An 11,403-nucleotide genomic window follows, 5' to 3' on the forward strand; every position below is an offset into this window, starting at 1 on the left:
GTTTTCCGTTTTTTCCTAAATTATTTCAGGTAAATGCCAGGCTGTTTCCTACTATAAGGAATCGGCTGACTACCTGTCCCGTCCTTGTTGTTGTAAATCTCCAGCTCTGCAAACATTTGTATGTGGGAATTACTGTACTTCATTTCTGTTGGTCTTAAACTGTAACAGCAAGACATGTCTAATATCCTTGTAAAAGAGATGTGCAGATAAATAAAACTACTACTGCTACTGTTACTAGTACTACTATATTCCATCTCCAGGTTGAATATTTTTGACACTGGGAGTCGGACACGATTAATGTCTTTCAGGAGGGATTTGAACATACAAACTTGAATGCTTCAATAATTTCGACTGACTCCAGCGTAAAAACTGAAGCCCCTTTAGGTAGCTTGAAGGCTTTACTGATTTGGGTCTGAGGCCATAGACAAATACATCCAGTATACACGTGTTGTTGAATTTTTTGGATCCATCTGTGTACAGGGTAGTCAGAAACACTGAAAAGCTTGTAAGGGTGTTCCAGATTAGGTTGACTTGAGAAATAACTGATAAGAAAGAAAATCGATGCGTTGTTTCGTTTCTGACTTAATTAACATTGAAGTTGCGTGCGCGAATTCAAGTGGTCCGTCAGAAATAGTGTCTCCAAACGTGTTCTTCGTTTCTTTTCATAAAGCCCAACCAGATAGCGCTACAAAAATTAGACGTGGGGTAGTAGTAAGGATCGAACCCGAGCCGAAGGGTGAGCAGTCTCGTGTGCTATCATCTACGTTACGAGAACAACTGATACTAATTGTTTCTGGCGGGCACTTGAATTGGTGCACGCAACTGCTTGGTTGGCTAATTTCAATTCTAATTAACTCTGAATTGGCATAAATTATCAATTTTTTCTTCACAATTATTTTCCAGCACAACCTACCCTCAACGCCCTTGCAAGTTATATACATATAATACCAGGCCACTGACTTTCAACGAGACGATTAAATCTGCAATTTATGTTTATATCTTCCGAGCTTGTGAATTAAAATAATAGAGTGTACAGACGTAGTCTAGTCCAGTTCGAAGAATTCCTCAGTACGAGGTGAGTAGAATGCTTTGACTCGCTACCAACCACACAGATAAGGGGGCGAATCACATCTCATCCTTCTTGGAACTTATTAACAGTAGACTGTATTTGAGGCGCTCAGCTTATCCGTGAGTCAAATATCATTTCAAGGAATAGAGCGGAGGTTTTATCTAGAAATATACTACCCACATGTGAGCTGACCCTCAAAGCGAGCAGAGTTCTATTTATAAAAAAGGTACAATCACAGACTTCCTAGCCGAAATCTCCACCCCACTGGTAGAAAAACATTCATTGGCATATTTTATGGTAGCGGTTTCTCATTAATTACACAAATAGTAGTGGAATCAGCACGTGGAGAAGCTAATAATTCCGTTTTGATTTGAAGATACGAGACTGCAGCTGAATAAACACGTACGGTACATTGCCTGCATACTGTAATACTTATGTGGGGAAAATGATTGTTCGCTCTAAATCATAAGTATACATAGTATACAAGAAGAGGCTTAAAAGTGCACCCTGAACAAAGACTTGGGAAACAAAAGAGTTCCAAGCATGTTTCCTTTGAGTCTGAAATAGACTGCTTATTGAGCGACCAGTGCACTGATACCATATATCAGTCATCCTGGAAGGAATTCCGAATTTCGTCATCTTATCTAAGAGGACAGATACTGAATATGATCATAAGCCTCCTTAACTTCAAGGAAAACATCTGAATCCGTAATGACTCCGATGCATCAAATTACCATTTTCAAGCCACCATTCCATTCTCCTTTCTACCATCCGCTTCATTGTTTTTGCTACACAAGACGACAAACCGATCGGTCAATAGTTAGAGACTGTATTTGGATCTTTCACACTTTTCAGTACTGGAATTATAACTTGAGTCTTCCATGTTTCCATTGGGTCCTATTTCACCCACTACTGATTAAAAATAATCAACATAAGATATTTTGCTTCCATAGGCAGATTCCAAAGGACATAAATCAGTAAAATGAAAGCTGCCACTTAATGATTTAATAGCAATATTTAGTTCTTTTTTTTTATACAGAGACGAAGCAGGATAAGATGATAGTCATCTTCAACAGGAGGTGGATGAATGCAGAATGGAACCGAGGGGGAAGTGAGAGTATCGATAAACTCCTCTATCCAGGCAGTTGTAATTGGAAGAGGGATGACAGTCGGCTTTCTCTGAACGCCTTCGTTTTATGTGAAATTCTTGCCGTACGGCTTGCTTCATTGAGTGATGAACAAAATTAAATCCAATTTTCCTTTTTTCTTTATATTTCAGGAATGTGTTAACCCACGCATTTACGTTTCTCACTTTCAAAAAGTTAAAATAGAATTCTGGCATTAAGTTTTCAAAGCATGTCTGTGAATTGCAATTTCTCTAGAGTATTCAGAATTACATGTAATTTCTTTGGAATGCTGACATCCGATGCGACTTCCGTAGTGTTTTTTAAAGCTTAGTGTGCGTCTTTTTCCTCTAAGTAATATCCCATAATTTCCAGTTTCCTTCGAACTGTTTGTTAATATTTGTCGCAGTTTCCACTTACTATTAACGTAGTACATTTGTTTTGTACCAACGCTTATCTTCATGTGAAACCCTGCTGGGAGATGATCTGATCCCACTGAATCTGTTTTAACATGTCAGTTATAAAGTTCAGTTAAAACAGGTGATGAAAAGTGTTGCGGAACTTCTCCTAAAGCCGCCTGCACACGGGACGAGGCAAATAACGTTGACGTGCACGCAGACGGGATATCCACGTCACGAGGCACAGCACAGCTGGCACACGGGATGGGCCGGTTAACATGATTTTGCTCTCTCAGCGCTATCCAGCGGCAGTTGAATTTATTCAGTGCGCGAGTTTTATGCCTGGCGCGCGAAGCACACGGTTCACGAAGTGAATATGGATCAAACTGAATTAGCTGTGTTGGCTTTATTGGCCATTGTGGAAGATGAGAGGAGAAAACACAGCAGAAGTTCATGGACACGCCATTGGATTCGGCCAGCTTTACGGAGCCCGTCTTTTGCTTAATTAGTTGACAGTTATAATCAGATATGCCAAAATCTTTTATAAACCTGTACAGTTTTGCCTGAACTACATGGTCTAAAATGACGCTAGGCTTTTAGATACCCTAGTTGCAGTGTTCACCATTTGTGGCACAACAAAAGTGTTCACTATTTTCAGGAAGTATTCACTAATTTCACCATCAACACTAATGCTAATATTCATGACTTGTGTACATAAATTGTTATTCTTTGGGACTGAGCCTCTTCCCATGCCTTAACATATTGAAGAAATTGTCCACATTACAGTGTGCGAGCAGTACATGCGCAGACTGATTAACTTCCCTTGGTTATCTAGCTTGGTTAGTTCAAAGGATACTAATTCGTCTGTTTATCTGCGCTATATGCGATCAGATCTTCTACAGCTTTAAAATGTGTGTTGCCGGCCGGAGTGGCCGAGCGGTTCTAGGCGCTACAGTCTGGAACCGCACGACCGCTACGGTCGCAGGTTCGAATCCTGCCTCGGGCATTGATGTGTGTGATGTCCTTAGGTTAGTTACGTTTAAGTAGTTCTAAGTTCTAGGGGACTTATGACCTCAGCAGTTGAGCCCCATAGTGCTCAGAGCCATTTGAAAATGTGTGTTATGTCTCTTCTCCCCCCCCCCCCCCCCCCCACTTCGCCCAACGACCCTGTAAGGCAGCTAGATCTACAGTAGCAACTTGCACATTTGTATGCTGACAGCACTGAATACTGTATTCGTGTCCATACCAGTGGTCTCTAATGCCTACCACTTACAAGCTGTGCAAGGACTGTAGATCAGTGTGAAGCAGGTGTACTTATTTGTCATAGATTTCATATTCTGGAGAAGAATTGTAGCTATAACGAGAATTTAGCGTGGTGTAAACAAAAATTGCTTTGTATGAGCATGTGACCATAAATTCATACTGATATCAGTAATCAGCAGCAGCAGCACAATGCGTTTGAATGGGTTAGATATGTTGCCAGACAACATCCCAATCATATTTCTAAAAAATATTAAGATAGAAACTCCAAATTGAAGATTATTTGATAGTAGTAACATGTATATTCCTGCTACTGGTGAGTATTAAAATCAACCTACAAACAACAGTACCACGTAACAGGTTAAAAAGAGACCTATGGAAACTTAACAGTGAAATACATCTACATCAACATCCATACGCCGCAAGCCACCTGACGGTGTGTGGCGGAGGGTACCTATCGGTTCTCCCTTCTATTCCAGTCTTGTATTGTTCGTGGAAAGAAAGAGTGTCGATATGCCTCTGTGTGGCTCCAATCTCTCTCATTTTATCCTCATGGTCTCTTCGCGATATATACGTAGCAGGGAGTAATATACTGCTTGACTTCTCGGCGAAGGTGCATTCTCTAAAATCCAACAAAAGCCCGTACCGAACTACTGAGCGTCTCTCTTGCAGAGTCTTTCACTGGAGTTTATCATTCATTGCCGTAACGCTTTCGCGATTACTAAATAATCATGTAACGAGGCACGCTGCTCTCCGTTGGATATTCTCTATCTCTTCTATCAACCCCATCTGGTACGGATCCCACACGGGTGAGCAGTATTCAAGCAGTTGGCGAACAAGCGTACTGTAAACTACTTCCTTTGTTTTCGGACTGCATTTCCTTAGGATTCTTCCAATGAATCTCAGTCTGGCATCTGCTTCACCAGCGATTAATTTTATATAGGCATTCCATGTTAAATCACTCCTAATGCCTACTCCCAGATAATTTATGGAATTAACTGCTTCCAGTTGCTGACCTGCTATATTGTAGCTAAATGATGAAGGATCTTTCTTTCTATGTATTCGCAGCACATTACACTTGTCTACATTGAGATTCAATTACCATTCCCTGCACCATGCGTCAATTCGTTGCAGATTCTCATGCATTTCAGTACAAAATTCCATTGTTACAACCTCTCGATATACTACAGCATCAACCGCAAAAAGCCTCAGTGAACTTTCGATGTTATCCACAAGGTCATTTATATATACTGTGAATAGCAACTGTCCTACGACATCCCCCTGCGGTATACCTGAAATCACTTCTACTTCGGAAGAATTCTCTCCATTGAGAATGACAAGCTGCGTTCTGTTATCTAGGAACTCTCCAATCCATTCACACAATTGGTCTGATAGTTCAATGCTCTTACTTTGTTCATTAAACGACTATGGGGAACTGTATCGAACGCCTTCCGGAAGTCAAGAAACACGGCATCTACCTGGGAACCCGTGTCTATGGCCCTCTGTGTCTCGTGGACGAATAGCGCGAGCTGGGTTTCACACTATCGTCGTTTTCGAAACCCATGCCGATGCCTACAGAGTAGATTTCTAGTCTCCAGAAAATTCATTATATTCGAACATAATACGTGTTCCAAAATTCTGCAACTGATCGACGTTAGAGATATAGGTCTATAGTTCTGCACATCCGTCGACGTCCCTTCTTGAAAACGGGGATGAGCTGTGCCCTTTTCCAATCTTTTGGAACACTGCGCAAGTTCCTTCGCGTACTCTATGTAAAATCGAACTGGTATCCCATCAGGTCCAGCGGCCTTTCCTCTTTTGAGCGATTTTAATTGTTTTTCTATCCCTCTGTCATCTATTTCGATATCTACCATTTTGTCATCTGTGCGACAATCTAGAGAAGGAACTACAGTGCAATCTTCCTCTGTGAAACAGCTTTGGAAAAAGACATTTAGTGTTTCGGCCTTTAGTCTGTCATCCTCTGTTTCAGTACCATTTTGGTCACAGAGTGTTTGGACATTTTGTTGTGATCCACCTACCGCTTTGACATAAGAACAAAATTTCTTAGGATTTTCTGCCAAGTCAGAACATAGAACTTTACTTTCGAATTCGTTGAACGTCTCTCGCATAGGCCTTCACACACTACATTTCGCTTCGTGTAATTTTTGTTTGTCCTCAAGGCATTGGCTATGTTTATGTTAGCTGTGAAGTTCCCCTTGCTTCCGTAGCAGTTTTTTAACTCGGATGTTGTACCACGGTGGCTCTTTTCCATCTCTTATGATTTTGCTTGGCACATACTCATCTAATGCATATTGTACGATGGTTTTGAACTTTGTCCACTGATCCTCAACACTACCTGTACTTGAGATAGAACTTTTGTGTTGAGCCGTCAAGTAATCTGAAATCTGCTTTTTGTCACTTCTGCTAAACAGAAAAACCTCCTACCTTTTTTAATATTTATATTTACGGCTGAAATCACCGATGCTGTAACTGCTTTATGATCGCTGATTCCCTGTTCTGCGTTAACTGTTTCAAATAGTTTGGGTCTGTTTGTCACCAGAATGTCTAATATGTTATCGCCACGAGTCGGTTCTCTGTTTAACTGCTGAAGGTAGTTTTCAGATAATGCACTTAAAAAAATATTTCACTGGATTCTTTGTCCCTGCAGCCCGTTATAAACGTTTGAGTCTCCCAGTCTCTACCTGGTAAATTAAAATCTCTACCCAAAACTATAACATAGTTGGGAAATCTACTCGAAATATTTTCCAAATTTTCCTTCAGGTGTTCTGCCACAACAGCTGCTGAGCCAGGGGGCCTATAGAGACATCCAATTAGCATGTTTGAGCTTGCTTTAACCGTGACCTTCGCCCAAATTATTTCACATTTCGGATCTCCATCAATTTCCTTCAATACTATTGCACTTCTTATCGCTATAAACACGTCTCTCCCTTCACTGTCCAGCCTGTCTCTGCGGTATACATTCCAATCTGAGTTTAGAATTACATTACTGTTTACATCTGGTTTCAGCCAACTTTCCGTCCCTAGTACTATTTGGGCATTGTGACCGTTTATTAATGAGAGCAGTTCTGGGACTTTTCTATAGACGCTCCTGCAGTTTACTATTGCCACATTAATATTGTCATTCCCTGTTGCGTTTTGCCTACTGCTACCTTGTCGCGTCTCAGGAGGCGTCTTGTCGGGCCTAGGGATGGAATTCTCTAACCTAAAAAACCCACATGTGCACTCCGCACGTACTCCGCTACCCTTGTAGCCGCTTCCTGCGTGTAGTGCACGCCTGACCTATTCAGGGGGACTCTACAGTTCTACACCCGATAGCGGAGGTCGAGAAATTTGCACCCCAGATCTCCGCAGAATCGTCTGAGCCTCTGGTTTAAGCCTTCCACTCGGCTCCAAACCAGAGGACTGCGATCGGTTCTGGGAACGACACTACAAATAGTTAGCTCAGATTCCACCCCGCGAGCGAGGCTTTCCGCCTTCACCAACTCCGCCAACCGAACTTCTAGACAATTGCAGATTCACTTTCAAAGGTGAAAATTCTCGACAAAGTAATATTCCCATCCTCTCTTCCTCACTCTCAACTCACGAAATGCTTCAATTAGATATGACATATGATGCCACTATGTAAATAGACGCAACATTTAACAATCAAGCTACCTGCACATTGCATAGAAAAGTACACTATATACAATACATTTATTTCCAAATACCATAAATCGTCTGCAATTTGAATATAACTACATAAATAACGGGCAAATATTTCCGTGCAGTTAACAGTACTTTTCAGAATACCAAACACTAGGACAAAATCGATTGTAAGTAAATGTACAAACCTGAAAACTATAACTGTGTTTAATTGATGGTGAGGATGAGGAAGATAATTGTGTTGCCACGCTATTGCGAGGGATTTCTTCTAGAAATTCTAAGTTGTGAAAGTACCACAAAGCTGGCAAATACACCTGAAAAACAAAATATGAAACGAGCTGTGCGGTACTTCATTTCCAGGTTAGAGTGTACTATCGAATACTGGTACCAAAGTTAGTGATAATCCACTAGATGAACGGTGAATACTTACATCATCCGTTCCAACTCCGTTTCTCATACTCTCTTTCCTTTTTCCATTCTCAACATTAAACATGTTCCTCATATTATAGAACTTTGTTTGGCAGTCCTTTCGGTTACTCAGTTGAGGCCTAACACGCTTCACTTCACAAAAAACACGAGAGAGCGCTTCCGTACGACAGTATTTGTTACAATAATTTTTACTTTTCACGTTATAAAGACACTATTCTTCTTTCACTGCTTCAATCAAAACGCACATTCGTTCTTTCGTCCAGGAGGTAGCCATTATTCCTAGGAAAATACAACTGAAGTCCGAACCAGCGAGAACAGTGCTGTTTGTGACATAGAGAGCGTTCTTGTTTCCTATTGGTTCTACTTTACGAGACACGTTACCGAAATTTTGCAGAACTTATTTTGTGTTTCACGTGATGAAATAGCTCCTCAACGTGAAATAGCAGAAAGTGACGTCACAAATCTCGTAGAGCACCACGTCAACGTTAGCTGTCTCTTCCCGTGTGCCGCGGACTTAACGCGTGAATCTATCATAGTAGGAGATCCATGATTGACTACCTGTATCTTCGATAAAATTCATCAAAGCCCTGACGTTCCTGTTCTAATATCTATTACACATGCTACACAATAAGAATTCAGGTCTCCATCTATTATAAACGAAGGCCGAAGCCGTTTTTTAGATGTTTCGAATCATCCTCCTCAATGCTACAGTTGGGTGCCTTATACACTGAGTTAATACACTACTGGCCATTAAAATTGCTACACCACGAAGATGACGGGCTACAGACGCGAAATTTAACCGACAGGAAGAAGATGCTGTGATATGCAAATGATTAGCTTTTCAGAGCATTCACACAAAGCTGGCTCCGGTGGCGACACCTACAACGTGCTGACAGGAGATAAGTTTCAAACCGATTTCTCATACACAAACAGCAGTTGACCGGCGTTGCCTGTTGAAACATTGTTGTGATGCCTCGTGCAAGGAGGATAAATGCGTACTATCACGTTTCCGACTTTGATAAAGGTCGGATTGTAGCCTATCGCGATTGCGGTTTATCGTATCACGACTTGCTGCTCGTGTTGGTCGAGATCCAATGACTGTTAGCAGAATATGGAATTGGTGGGTTCAGGAGGGTAATACGGAACGCCGTGCTGGATCCCAACGGCCTCGTATCACTAGCAGTCGAGATGACAGGCATCTTATTCGCATGGCTGTAACGGATCGTGCAGCCACGTCTCGATCCCTGAGTCAGCAAATGGGGACGTTTGCAAGACAGCAACCATCTGCACGAACAGTTCGACGACGTTTGCAGCAGCATGGACTATCAGGTCGGAGACCATGGCTGCGGTTACCCTTGACGCTGCCATCACAGACAGGAGCGCCTGCGATGGTGTACTCAACGACGAACCTGGGTGCACGAATGGCAAAACGTCTTTTTTTCGGATGAATTCAGGTTCTGTTTACAGCATCGTGATGGTCGCATCCGTGTTTGACGACATAGCGGTGAACTCACATTGGAAGCGTGTATTCGTCATCGCCATACTGGCGTATCACCCAGCGTGATGGTATGGGGTGCCATTGGTTACACGTCTCGGTCACCTCTTGTTCACATGGACGGCGAACAGTGGACGCTACATTTCAGATGTGCTACGACCCGTGACTCTACCCTCCATTCGATACCTGCGAAACTCTACATTTCAGCAGGATAATGCACTACCGCATGTTGCAGGTCCTGTACGGGCCTTTCTGGATACAGAAAATGTTCGACTGCTGCCCTGGCCAGCACATTCTCCAGAGCTCTCACCAATTGAAAACGTCTGGTCAATGGTGGCCGAGCAACTGACTCGTCACATTACGCCAGTCACTGCTCTTGATGGGTTCAGGAGGGTAATACGGAACGCCGTGCTGGATCCCAACGGCCTCGTATCACTAGCACTAGTGTTTGACCACATCGCGGTGAACGCACATTGGAAGCGTGATGGGCAGCTGTAATAATATAGAATCAAATAGAGGTAATGCAGGTGTAGGTTTAGTAATGAAAAAGAAAATTGGAATGCGGGTAATCTATTATGAAAAGCATAGTAAACGTTTTATTGTAGCCAAGATAGACACGAAGCCCACACCTGCAACAGTAGTACAAGTTTATATGCCAACTAGCTCCGCAGATCAAGAAATGTATGGCGAAATAAAAGAAATTATTCAGATAATTAAAGGAGACGAAAATTTAATAGTGATGAGGTACTAGAAATCCGTAGTAGGAAAAGGAAGAGAAGTAAAACTAATAGGTGAATGTGGACAAGGGAAAGGAATGAAACAGGAAGCCTCGTGGTAGAATTTTGCACAGAGCATAACCTAATTATCGCTAACACTTGGTTTAATAATCATTAAAGAAGGTTGTAACACTGAAGAGACCTGGAGACACCAGAAAGTTTCAGACTAATTACGTAATGGTAACATAGAGATTCCGGAACCTGATTTTAAATTGTAAGATATTTCTAGGGGCAGCTGTGGACTCTGTATTGTGTTGGCAGAAGAGCCAACACCGTGTTACAACCGGAGGCCGAAATGCACGCGTTTTAGCTCACGCAGGCTGGCGTGAGGAGGGAAGCACTATACTGACGTGAGGTCTGGAAAATGACATGGAATTAGAATTCAGAAAGCGGACATAATTAGTTTGATACTTAACTTTAATCCATTATTGAGGAACGTCGCTCTTGACGGTAGATGATTCACAATATTATCTGTTCAAAAGACATATAGTAACTGAATATGGCGCCTTGCTAGGTCGTAGCGAATGACATAGCATGAAGGCTATGCTAAACTATCGTCTCTACAAATGAGAGCGAATGTAGTCAGTGAACCATCGCTAGCAAAGTCGGTTGTACAACTGGGGCGAGTGCTAGGGAGTCTCTCTAGACTAGACCTGCCGTGTGGCGGCGCTCGGTCTGCAATCACTGATAGTGGCGACACGCGGGTCCGACGTATACTAACGGACCGCGGCCGATTTAAAGGCTACCACCTAGCAAGTGTGGTGTCTGGCTGTGACACCACACTCTGATTACTCTTTATTGACTATGAACTCTAGATTAAAATTGACGAAATTGCAAAATGGTACGAAATTAAGGAGATGGCACATGGATAAGTTGAAGGAACCAAAGATTTTTAGGCAATAGTTGTCTTGAAAAGGGGAAAGGAATACAATAAAAGAAAAATGAGTAGCTATAGGAGATGAAATAGTGAAGGCAGCAGAGTATCAAATAGGTAAAAAGAAAAGGCCTAGAAATCCTTGGATAACACAGGAGATATTGAATGTAATTGATGAAAGGAGAAAATATAAAAAAGCAATAAATGTGATTGACAGGAAGTGCAAAATGGCTAAGCAGAAATGGCTAGAGGACAAATGTAAAGATTTAGAAGCATGTATCACAAGGGGAAAGATATATACAGCCTACAAGAAAA

Source organism: Schistocerca cancellata, chromosome 4 (genome assembly GCF_023864275.1).
Source record: "Schistocerca cancellata isolate TAMUIC-IGC-003103 chromosome 4, iqSchCanc2.1, whole genome shotgun sequence".
NCBI classification, from domain to species: domain Eukaryota; kingdom Metazoa; phylum Arthropoda; class Insecta; order Orthoptera; family Acrididae; genus Schistocerca; species Schistocerca cancellata.